Source organism: Manihot esculenta, chromosome 3, assembly GCF_001659605.2.
Source record: "Manihot esculenta cultivar AM560-2 chromosome 3, M.esculenta_v8, whole genome shotgun sequence".
Classification (NCBI taxonomy): Eukaryota; Viridiplantae; Streptophyta; class Magnoliopsida; order Malpighiales; family Euphorbiaceae; genus Manihot; species Manihot esculenta.
The window spans coordinates 4,753,636-4,765,893 of record NC_035163.2 but is presented as its reverse complement, the minus strand read 5'-3'; positions in this window follow the sequence as shown (position 1 = coordinate 4,765,893).

Sequence of the window (12,258 nt, the reverse complement as noted above, 5' to 3'; positions counted from 1 at the left end):
CAGAGGTCGTGAGGGAAACTTCCCTAGCTATTGTGGAGCAGACCCAAGTTTCTGAACAAGTGGAGCGGGGTGCTGCCCATTCTACTGAGGGGGTGTCAGGGGGAAAGTCTGAGTCCCCTGCTGAAGACAAGGAGACCTCTGGGATAGGGATGGAGGTCATCGTCCTAGAGGGTCAAAGCCCAGAGGTTTCTGCTGAAGGTGCCTCTGCCCCTGTGAGGACTGAGCCTGAGGGATCTGAGGGCGTCCCATTGAAGACCGGGGGCAAGCGTCCAACCCCTTCTGGAACGTCTACCCCATCTCCTGCTCGGAAGAAGTCCAGGACTGCTGCGGGTCCTTCCCCACCTCTTCCTCCCATTGGGAAAGGGAAGGGTGTGTCTGTTGTTCCTTCGTCGTCCCCCACTGACAACATTCTGGACCTGTCAGGCATTTCCTCTGAGTCTCCGGCCTCTGCTGTAGCCGCACTTCTCCGGGAGCGGATGTTCGGCGGGATAACAGAGGCTTCGGATCCTCGTCTTCTGGCCCTGACTAGTCACTTGGCCAGTTCTACCAAGGAGCAGGTGTCCTTCCAATCTCGCTCTCGTGAGGAGCTCGGATCCACGATTAGAGAAATGCTTCTTATGGTAAGTTACTTCTCTTTGAGTTTGCTTTGTTTCTTTTCTTGACGATTGTTCGTCCGTATTAGGTGTCGGGCCTATTTATGGAGGTGGATGCCCGTGACCTCTCTCTCCGGGAGTCCGTGGACCGCCGGATCGAGGAAGCACGTCGCGATGAAAACCTGGCTGCCACCAGCGACGCGAGGGGCCACCTGGCAGCCGCCCGGGAGCAGATCCAGTCTCTCCAAGTGGAGTTGCATTCTGCGCTGGAGGCCTCGAAAAGAGCTGAGGACAGAGTGGTTGAGGCGGCAGAACATAGCAAATCCCTGGAATCAGAGCTGTCTCGTACTCGCAGGGTTCTCCAGGAGTCCGATGAGAGGGCAGCTGAGGTAGAAGCTCGTTGTGTAGAGGTTGTAAAGCAGCTGTCCTCTATGACAGCGGCCCTTCAGGAGAGGGATGAGGCTGTAAGCCAAAAAGCTGAGGTCCAGCGTCAATATGAGGCCTTAAAGGCCGATTTTGAAGGGCTTCAAGCTCATCTGAATGAGGCGAGGGCTCAGAGGGAAAGTGCCCTAGCCCAGGTGGAGGTCCTTGAGCAGGAATTGGGCACAAGTTCTGAACGTATCAAAGATCTGTCTTCATCGGCTGAAGAGTTCAACCTTCGCCAACAACAGCTAAAAAATGAAGTCAGGGCTTTGGAACGTAAATGTTTAGCCCTGCTCGAGGTGGTAAAGTATGTCGAAGGGAAGGCTCAGCTAAAGCGTGAACAGTGTATAGCGGAGTATCAGGAGTCTGATGAGCTGAAGGTTAAAATTGAACAGGCCTGTGAAGCTCATCTTCAGGACTACAAAGACTCTTCTGAGTTTAAGGAATTTGTAGCTGAGGCTTGTGAAGAACATCTTGATGAGTATAAAGCTTCTGGTGAAATGAAACAGGCAATCATTGATAAGGCCTACCGCATGTATGTAACTGGCTACAATCGCGGTTTAAGAGAAGCTAGACAGGCTCCTGATATTCCTTTGGCCCAGCTTCGTAGGCGCGAAGTGGACTCAGATGGCGAGTCAGTGCTATACGGGGAGGATGATTTCCCTTTGCCCCGAGGAGATTCCCGGAGGAACATAGACCGGCCAGCTGAGTCTTCTTCAGGGGAATCCGAGCTAGGGTCGGAGGAAGATGATCTTGATTCTGAGAAAGAAAGCCTCCACCCTGGGTCAGAAGTTGCCCCTACTATTAATGTTGAGAGCTCTGGCCCAAGGGACACCGAGCTTTCTTCGGAGGTGACTGTAAATAGAGATAATGCAGGCGAGGGTGTTCTTACTGATGTAAGTCCTTTAAGGACTATTTATCCTCCCACCTCGCCGGAGAGATAAATTGTAACAGTCATTAATGAAATATCAGTTTCCTCTTTTTTGTGTTTCATATTTCTTGAAATTTATCTTTCGTATTTGTGATGTAAACTACATATTTTTATTCATAAGTTCTGAATTAATCTTAAGTTGCGAACTCAGCTCTTAGCTGATAGTCTGAGAGATCAAATCTCGTACCTTTTTAATGGCAACTATCATGTCTGTTTTCTGCTTTTAGTCCTTCCCTCTTGGTTGTGACTTTGTATATTTGTTTTATATAAACTGATTGAGGCTTTAATTATAGCCTTTCTATCCTCCTAAGGATTTCTTCATTTATGAGTCCTTTTGGAGAGAGCTCGGCCTTTTTCATTAGCCTTTATACCTTCAGCTTTTGAGGATGTAAGTCTATCCGTGCTGGGAGCTCGGTCTTCAGCCTCGGTGAACATAGATCTATCCGAGCTGAGAGCGAGGCCTCTTGCTCTGTAGCTAAACTTTTATTGTTAGCATCTATTTTGAGATCGGCGCTTTTTTAGCTATTAGGCCTTGCGCCTTTTGTAATACCCGGCTAGATTCCGGCATCGGAATCTCTACCTTCCGGCGGAATCTCCGTTGGAATCTAGAGTTTTGAAGATGCCAAAGGCTTCTAGAGGGGTAAAATGTGTTTCTAAAATGTTTTTACTGATTTCATGGTTTTAAATGAAAATGAATTGAGTTTTGAAAAGAAAAGACCAAGGAGGCGTTTGCCAGGTTCGGCCGCCTAAAGTGAAGTTCGGCCGCCGAACATGGAAAGGCTTCGGGAGCGCCTTTGGCCTCCGAAAGTCTTGTTTGAACGAGCCAAGGTTCGGCCGCCGAAAGTCAAGTTCGGCCGCCGAACATGCATGAGTTTAGGGGGCATGTTAGGCTGCCGAAGGTCTTCGACCAGGCCACCTATAAAAGGCCCTCAGATCGGAAATGGGAGAGTTTTCTCCCCATTCCCGAGCTCAGGTGAGTTTTTGTCCTTCCTTAGCCGTTTTCATGTTCTTTCTTCATCTCCTTCATGTTTTCATGAGTTTTATGGTTATTTTGAAGAGTTTTAAGCTTAGATCAAAGTTTTGGGAGCTTGGAGCTTTTGGAGCTTGGATTCTCCACACCTCCGAGTTAGAGATCACACCACCCTCAATCTCCAAGAGGTTAGTGTAGATCCTTGTTTCCCTTACGTTTGGTGAAGTTTTAAGTAAGTTTTATAGAGTTTGATGTTGGAGTTTGGGTAGATATGCATGATAGGGTTTATGTGAGTTTTGTGCCCAATGTATGATTACATGATGTTTTGCTGAGGTTTTAAGTTAGTTTATGCCCATTTATGCATGTGGGAGTGAGTATGCATGTTTGGGAGAGAGTATGTAAGGATTTGGGTGTATTGAGTTTGGTTTTTGGCTTGGCAGAATCGGACCTGTCGTCCAGAGGGGACCAGGTTCGGCCGCCGAAAGGAGTTTCGGCCGCCGAACCTGCATGGGAGGCAGTCTTTCGGCTGCCGAACGTGCCCCCGAAGGCTGAGTTTCGTTTCTGTCCTGGGGTTTCGGCCGCCGAACCTGCCGCCGAACCTACCCGAGTTTCGTCTCTGGAAGGGACTTTCGGCCGCCGAAGGTGCCGCCGAAAGTGCCTGTCCAGCCTTTTCATGGCTGTTTCCTATGCATGTTTCAGTGATGTTTAGAGGGGTTTTTGGGGAGTTGCTTATGAGTTGTTAGAATGTGTTTAGTACCTCATGTGAGTCCATATGTGTAGGATTGGACCTGAGGAGAGGTGTCTAGCTTCAGTGCTAGTTGACCCTGAGTTTGTTGAGCAGTGGCTTCAGGTGAGTAGAACTAAACCAAATCTTTTATTTTAAGAAATCTAATGCCTAAAGCATACTCATACATCATGTTATGTAATAGGATGATTGCACTAGTTTCACCATGCCCATGCACCATGTTTATATGTGATAGGATGATTGCATTAGTTTCACGAAGGTGACGCATTGCATAATTTGCTGTGTATATGATGAGATGGGTGGACCAAGGCGACCTCAATAGCCCGCAAGTCTGTCATTGAGTCTTTGTTAGTCGGGCGAGTACATGTAGGAAAGCCCCATGAGAGCTCCTTCGGGGCCAAGTTTTGACAGAGGGAATGTTGGGGTCATGTCTAACCCTGAGGGGAAGGACGTTTCGTAAACCCTCTAAAATCACCCGCGAGAGGAAGAGATTGCTAGCGTGAACTCAAGCGGGGGTGATATGTTTGTTGTGCAATAGTTGTGATGTGTTGCACTTCATGAAAGCATGAAAAAGGAAGAAAGAAAGAATGAAATGATTTAAAATATAAATAATATATAGAAATAATAATAATAATAAAATGAATAATAATACACCTAAAAATGGAGGAATTAAATCAAATATTTTCTCTGTTTCTACTCACTGGGCTCTTGTAGCTCACCCCTTTCCCTTAACCCCAGTTTTGCAGGGCCAGAGTAAGTAAGCCAGAGTTCAGTCAGAGTAAGCTATGGGGGAAAGAAGAGGTTCAAGCATGGGTTGCCATGTTTGGTTGTAATAGCTTAGTTGTATTTTGTTATGTATAAGAGATGCTTGTATGTATATGTTTATGGGGATAGTGATAGTTATGTAAGGAAGTTGCTAAAGAGATGATATGTTATGTAATACTATGTATGTTTGTTTGCTTGTATAGCTTAGATATGGACATGATAGATGGACTTGATGTATGGTCCTTATGTATGTAAGGGATATGAAAGAATAGAAAGAGTAATGTTAAAGAGTTAGAACCAAGTTGAGAAAAGTATATGCATTGTGGCATAGAGTCGTGCTTTGCCTAGTGTTGGTTAATCCCTTGGTCATGCATGAGCTTGTTTTAAGGCAAGGTAAAGCTTTATAAACGTTTTTATATTGTATGCAAGGTTTTCAGAATGTTTTAATCTCATGAGTTTTGAATGGCCCGTGAGGGAAGAAAGGGTTCCAATCCCTTGACCCAAAGCGGATATGTTTTAAAGCAAGCTTGATGACCCTTTTGGTATGAGGTTCTATGTTTTCATGCATAGGTCAAGCTGAGGTAAGGATAACAAGTTTAAAGGTTTTTATGAGACCAAAGCTTAAGTTTTATGAAAAAGCTTGATCATGCACGGGATTATACCTAGAGTTCAGGATGTATAGAGGCTTACTACGGGTCCCGGCGGCCTTAAGCCGATCTGGATCCTAGTGCCGAGCAGTTTGGGGCCGTTACAAGAGGGGTACCGGTTTCCGGGCTGTTACACCTTTTTAGTAGGTCGGAACCTGACTATCCGAGCTGGAAGTTCGGTTTCTTTCTTCGTACCTTGAGTTTTTGAGAAGATAAGTCTATCCGAGCTGAGTGCTCGATCTTTTTTTTTTTTTTTTTTTTTTTTTTTTTTTTTTTTTTTTACAGCTCTGGGCTCTTCTCTTTCCGAGGTCGGAATTGGATTTTATAAGTTGTCCCTGCATGTGGTGTGGGAAAATTTTTCATTTCGGGAGGCCCTTAAGTCCTTCACCGACCTATTTTTGATTCCAGGAGATCTTATGGGATCCTGATTTTCTTTGAATTTCCGGGACGACCTCGGGGCCTCGCCGGTTGTTTTTTGATTCCAGGAGATCTTACGGGATCCTGGCTGAGCCGGGGTGGCCTCGGGGCCCCACCGGCTGTCCTTTGTTTTGTTTTCCCGGGAGTTCTAGGGGATCCCGGTCTTCATGCTCCGGGAGGCATCTTTTAGACCCTCACCGGCCGTTCCGGGGTGACCTCGGGGCCCTGCCGGCTGTTTTTTTGTTTTGTTTTCCCGGGAGTTCTAGGGGATCCCGGTCTTCATGCTCCGGGAGGCATCTTTTAGACCCTCATCGGCCGTTCCGAGGTGACCTCGGGGCCCCGCCGGCTGTTTTTTTGTTTTGTTTTCCCGGGAGTTCTAGGGGATCCCGGTCTTCATGCTCCGGGAGGCATCTTTTAGACCCTCACCGGCCGTTCCGGGGTGACCTCGGGGCCCCGCCGGCTGTTTTTTGGTACCTTCTTTAAGGTTTTGTACAAGATTCAGGCTCATGGGCCTTACTGTCACTTCGTTATCTCAGCTGGTTTTGTGCCTAACTGAGGTCTTGTTTTCAAGGGATCTTTCTGAGCCCTGTTCTTTCTTTTTCATGAGAAAATATTTTTCACAAAGAGATTGTATAAATAATTTTCATTTATTTATATTTGTCAAAATGCAATATTTTTCTTTACAAATATTTCAAGGGAAATACCTTTTTAAGTGCTGGATGTTTCAAGCGTGGGGCTCGGGGTTTCCTTGCATATCTTCAATTCGGTATACCCCGGGCTTAACCACTTTTGTCACCTTGAATGGACCTTCCCAGGTCGGTGCTAGCTTGCCTGCGGCTGCTCTTTTTCCTGTAGCCTCCAGGTTTCTTAAAGTCAGGTCTCCCACCTTCAAGCTTCTTTCTCTGACCTTTTGATTGTAATATCTTGCCGCTCGTTGTTGATAAGCAGCAGTTCGGACTTGGGCTTCTTCCCTAACTTCTTCAAGAGCATCTAGGTTGCTCCTTAATTTGTCCCCATTAGCGTTCTCACTAACGAATTGAACTCGATGAGTGGGGATCTGCAACTCAACTGGCACTACAGCCTCTGTGCCATAAGCAAGTGCAAACGGGGTTTCTTGAGTGGGCGCTCTGGGAGTGGTTCGGAGTGCCCATAGAGTGCTATTGAGTTCTTCTGCCCAATTCTCCTTTGCGCCATCCAGCCGTTTCTTTAATCCTTGAAGGATAGCTCTGTTAGTGACTTCTGTTTGGCCATTAGTCTGAGGATGAGCCACGGAGGAGAATTTATGCCATATGCCCATGTTCGTCGTGAAGGCTCTGAAAGTGCTGCAGTCAAATTGTCTGCCGTTGTCTGAGATAAGTACTCTTGGTATGCCAAATCTGCAGAAGATATGTCCCCATACGAAATCTATCATCTTGCGAGCTGTGATTGTGGCTATTGCTTCTGCCTCTGGCCATTTCGAGAAATATTCCACAGCCACCACTACGAATTTCCTTTGCCCCGTAGTCTTGGGGAAAGGTCCCAGGATGTCAATTCCCCATTGTGAGAAAGGCCATGGACTGGATATGCTTGCTTGAGGAGTGGCAGGGGTCCTGATGGCATTAGCAAATCTCTGACATACGTCACACCTCCGGACAAACTCTTCTGCTTCTTTTTTCACAGTGGGCCAGTAGTATCCTTGCCTGAATATTTTGTTAGCTAATGTCCCTGCTCCCTCATGAGCCCCACATAGGCCTCTATGTATTTCCTCCATTACCTTTGCAGCTTCTTCCGGACTCACACACCGGAGCCATGGGCTGGACTTCCCTTTTCTGTATAAAGTTCCCCTTATTACTTGGTAATTGGCAGCTCGAGCTGCTATCTTTTTGGCTTCAACTTTATCTTCGGGGAGTTCGCCCTTTTCCAAGTATCTCAGGTATGGAGTCATCCAAGTTGGGCTCTGTTCCACCTGCAATACTGTGCTTGTCTTCTTGAAAGCAGGTGTGCTGACATGCTGTATGTATACTTCATCAGGGAGCTGCTCTAACTCTTCTTTGGTCAGTCGACTAAGCAGGTCAGCCTCCTCGTTTTCATCTCGAGGTATCCTCTGAAATCTGGTAATAACTCCTCGGCTCGTGAGGTCGGCTTCCACAGTTTTTACTTTATCGAGATAACTCTGCATGATGGGATCTCTGGCCTGATATACTCCCGTCACCTGGTTGATCACCAGCTGAGAGTCACTATTCACCTCGAGGTCGGTTACCCCTATTTCCAAAGCTACCAATATTCCGTTCACCAAGGCTTCATATTCGGCCACATTATTAGAAGCTTTGAATTCTAGCCGTAAGGCATAACATACTTTAAAGCCCTCCGGCCCCTTAAGTATTATCCCAGCGCCACTGCCCTCAGAGCCTGATGCTCCGTATACATATAGCTTCCAGCTGGACTCTTGGGAAAGCTCTCCCTCTCCTTCTTTTCTTGGTATCTCCGAAGATGATCCTTCCTTCTCCTCGTTGAATGAGCATTCTGCTATGAAGTCAGCCAGCGCTTGAGATTTTATAGCTGTCCGAGGTCGGTACTCCAGACAGTAAGGGCTGATTTCCACGGACCATGCTAACATCCGTCCTGAAGTTTCCGGCCTACGTAGGATCTTCCTTAAGGGTTGGTCCGTCACCACAACTCCTTGGTGGCCTTCCAGATAAACTTTGAGTTTCTGGACTGCTAACAACAAGGCATACGCCAATTTTTCAATGTTCGAGTATCTGACCTCAGTGTCTCTGAGTACCTTGCTGACGTAGAAAACAAGTTTCTGCTCCCCTTCTTCCACTCTTACTAGTACTGCGCTGACTGCTTGCTCTGAGGCTGCCAAGTATATCAGGAGTTCTTCCCCTTTTATAGGGCTGCTGAGCACGCGAGGCGAGCTGAGGTATTCCTTAAGCTCTGTGAAGGCTTTTTGGCAGTCTTCTGTCCATTCAAAATTCGGAACCTTCCTCAATTTTTTGAAGAATGGCAAACACTTTTCTGCCGACCTCGACATAAATCGGTGAAGCGCCACTACTCTCCCAGTTAATCTCTGGACGTCCCTTACACAGGTCGGCTCTGGCATATTCAATATGGCTTCCACCTTCTCCGGATTGGGCTCAATGCCTTTTCCACTCACCATGTATCCCAAGAACTTTCCTCCCCTGATGAAGAAAGCACACTTTGCTGGATTCAATTTCATCCTGTATTGATCTAACACCCCAAATATCTCCCTTAAATCCGTTATGTGTTGTTGAAAAGTTGAACTTTTAACCACCATGTCATCCACATACACTTCTACATTCCTGCCGATCTGGTTCTTAAAGATTTTATTCATTAATCGTTGGTAAGTTGCCCCGGCGTTTCTTAATCCGAAGGGCATAGCTCTGTAGCAGTAAGTCCCGTCTTCGGTTATAAATGAGGTCTTCTCCTCATCCGTCTTTTCCATTGGGATTTGGTGGTAACCAGACATAGCATCCAAAGAAGACATATAGTCAAAACCGGCCGTTGAGTCGACCATCTTATTAATATCGGGGAGGGGGTAACAATCTTTAGGGCAGGCCTTATTCAGGTCGGTAAAATCTATACACATCCTGTATTTGCCATTGGCTTTTTTGACTAACACAGGATTTGCCAACCACTGTGGGTACATAACCTCCCTAATAAAGCCTGCCTCTTCTAGCTTCTGCACTTCTTCCTGGGTAGCCTGCTGCTTCTCTCTTCCCACTACTCTCTTCTTTTGCTTTACTGGTCTGGCCTCGGGGAGGACATTCAATCGGTGTGTCATCACTTTGGGGTCAATTCCCGGCATGTCTGAGGGCTTCCATGCGAAGGTCGGCGCGTGACTTCGGATCAGGGTCCTGACTTCACCTTTTTGTTCTTTGGTGAGGCTGGCATTAAAACTGAAGACCTTGCTTGCATCTGCTTCTGATAAGGGGAAGGTCTCCAACTCTCCGACTGGCTCTGTCCGGGCTTCTTTTGTTTCATCTCTGACCTCCAGAACTTCCGAGTCAATTGCTTCTCCAATTGAGCTTGGCTCTGTTACTGTGGCCAAGTATACCGCCCTTGCTTCTTCCTGGCTGCCCCGGACCATTCCCACTCCTTCTTCCGTTGGGAACTTGAGTGCCAAATACCTGATGCTAGTGACAGCTTCAAAGTTGAACAACGCCGGCCTCCCCAAAATCGCATTGTAGCTCAGTGGGAGTTTGACCACCAAAAACACCTCATGATGGGTGCGAGCTCTGGGTGCTTCTCCTAAGGTAAGGGCCAGCTTCACCTTCCCTTCTACAAGTACCGGTGCTCCTCCGATCCCTTTGATGGGTGACTGGTCCCGAACCAGCTGTTCCTCTGGGATTCCCATCTGCTGGAAAACCCGATATGGCAATAAATTGACCTTACTCCCATCATCCACCAGAACCTTCTTCACCCGAAAATTATGAATGACTGCTTCAATGACAAGCGCGTCATCATGGGGCATCTGAATGCCCTGTGCATCTTCCGAAGAGAAAGCGATGGTCATGGGAGAGTGTTCAACGATCTGCATAACTTCGCCATTGCTAGTCTCCCCTTCCCGGTTTCTCTTCTTTCCTCGACGATTCATCCGTCCTCCAATTCCTCCAACAATCATATTAATAGTCCCACTGGACCCATCATTCACTGGTCCAGCTCCAGTTCTCCTGGGCATCTGGGCTGCCGGACCGGGTTGAGGCCTCTGCCCCTCCGGTTTCTTCACAAAATTTTTGAGATGCCCCCTTTTTATCAATCTTTCAATCTCCGCGATTAACTGAAAACAGTTGTTTGTATCGTGGCCATGCGTTCGGTGGTACTGACAATACTTGTCAGGATTCCTCTGATCTGCTTCCGACTTCATGGGTTTAGGCCACTGGAGGAACTCCTTATCCTGGACTGCCATGAGCACTTCGGCTCTGGAAGCGTTGAGGGGAGTAGGCTTCTCGGGAACCCAAGGAGGGAGCACTTGTGGTTCATGAGCCCTGGGAGGAGGGGGAGGCCTTTGATCTCTTCTTCCCCAGGCCTGCTTGTATGGCTCAGGCCTCTTTCCACGCTTTTTCTCGTGTTTCTCCGGCCTCCCCTCCTCCGAGGCTTTCTCTTTTCCTGCCACCCCTTTGGCAAATCTACTCGTTACTAAGGCGTCATCCTGCCTTATATACTTTTCCGCCCTCTTCATCAACTCGGCCAGTGAGGTCGGAGGTTTCCTGCTCAGAGAACCAAAGAACTCGGCAGAGGTTGTTCCCTTTTGCATGGCCTCTACCGCCCTTCCTTCGTCAAGCTCGGGAATCTGCAGAGCCTCCGTATTGAAACGAGCGACATACTCTCTGAGGGATTCACCAGCTTTTTGTCTCACTGTTTCCAGATAGCTCGTCTTCCTATCTGCTGGCACCTCGGCTACGAACCGGCTAATGAAGCGGGTGGCAAGATCTCTGAAACTTTTAATGCTTCCAGCCTCCAGGCTGTTGAACCATGCCCTCGCTGGTCCCGAGAGCGTTGTTGGGAACACCTTGCACATCAGAGCATCCGACAGAGTTTGCAACTCCATGAAGGTCTTATAGTTCATGACATGCTCTCTCGGGTTACCAGCCCCATTATAGGCCGCCATCGGCGGCATCATAAACTTTTTGGGAACGGTCTCCTGCTGCATTAACTTTGAGAAGGGAGAGGAAGTAGGCAAGGAGGTTTGACTCTGATCTTTCTTACCTAGCTCGGCTAGGAGCTGCTCCTTCAACCTTTTCAGCTTTTGGTTCATTTTCTCGTCTTCCGGGCTGGATCTTTTGCCCAAACTACATTCTTCCTCCTCTGTTTCAGTTCCCGTTTCCCTGGTTGTTTCATCAGAATAGTCGTCCACCTCTTCATTTTCTATCAACTCTCTTGCCCTTCTCCCATGGATTCGGGCCTCCGGTTCTTCCTCTTCTCCGGCATCGTGGTTGTTAGTTTGGAGGTGGGCAGAGGTAGGTCGGGGTTCATCGGTTCTGGGTTCCTCCACTACTGGGAGTGCGTTTACTGGGGTGCTAAGTCCCCTTTGTTGCATTATCTGCCCCAACCAGTGAGCAGTGGTTTGTAGCTGGAGAGCCATGGTTTGAATGTCTTGGTTAGACAGGGTCATGGTGGGAGTATTCCCTGCCAAGCTTGGCGAGGGATTAAGAGAAATAGGTGTTTGTTTGTTCAACGTTGTAGGGCTAGAAAAGGAGAACTGCTGCCCATCTTGGGCAGAGCTCAGGTCATTTGGAATGACGTTAAGGTTATTTTCTTGGTGGTTTGCCATTGTGGATCTCAGTGGGTTTTGAAAGTGAAAACTCCGGTGATGAAAAGATCTCCTTCGTTTCCCACAGACGGCGCCAATTGATGATCTGAGATCAAATAGAATAGGGTTTTACAAGGGTTTTGTATTACTGAATAAGGCCTTCGCTTTCTGAGGAGGGGACTCCTCTTTTATACATTGTCTTGCTCGCTGGTGACGTGTAAAGGTCTCTCCAGGATTGGACCACGCGTCTCTGCCATGCAGATTCGGAGGTACTAGGGTATCAGCCGCCTGCTCCATGCGTAACGGCTTCTGATTCTCCTCGTGCGTACGTTCGAGCGGATCTGCCAGGCTGCCTAGTGAATATTTTTCTGGATCCTGGGCTGGGCCGGGAGTTGGGCCGGACGCTAAGCCTGAGTGAAGAGGATGGGTCGAACTTGACCTTGAGGGTTGGGTGAACCAGGCTTATTATGTACATCAGGTGTGTGGACCTCTACGTCATGAGTTTTGGGCTGTG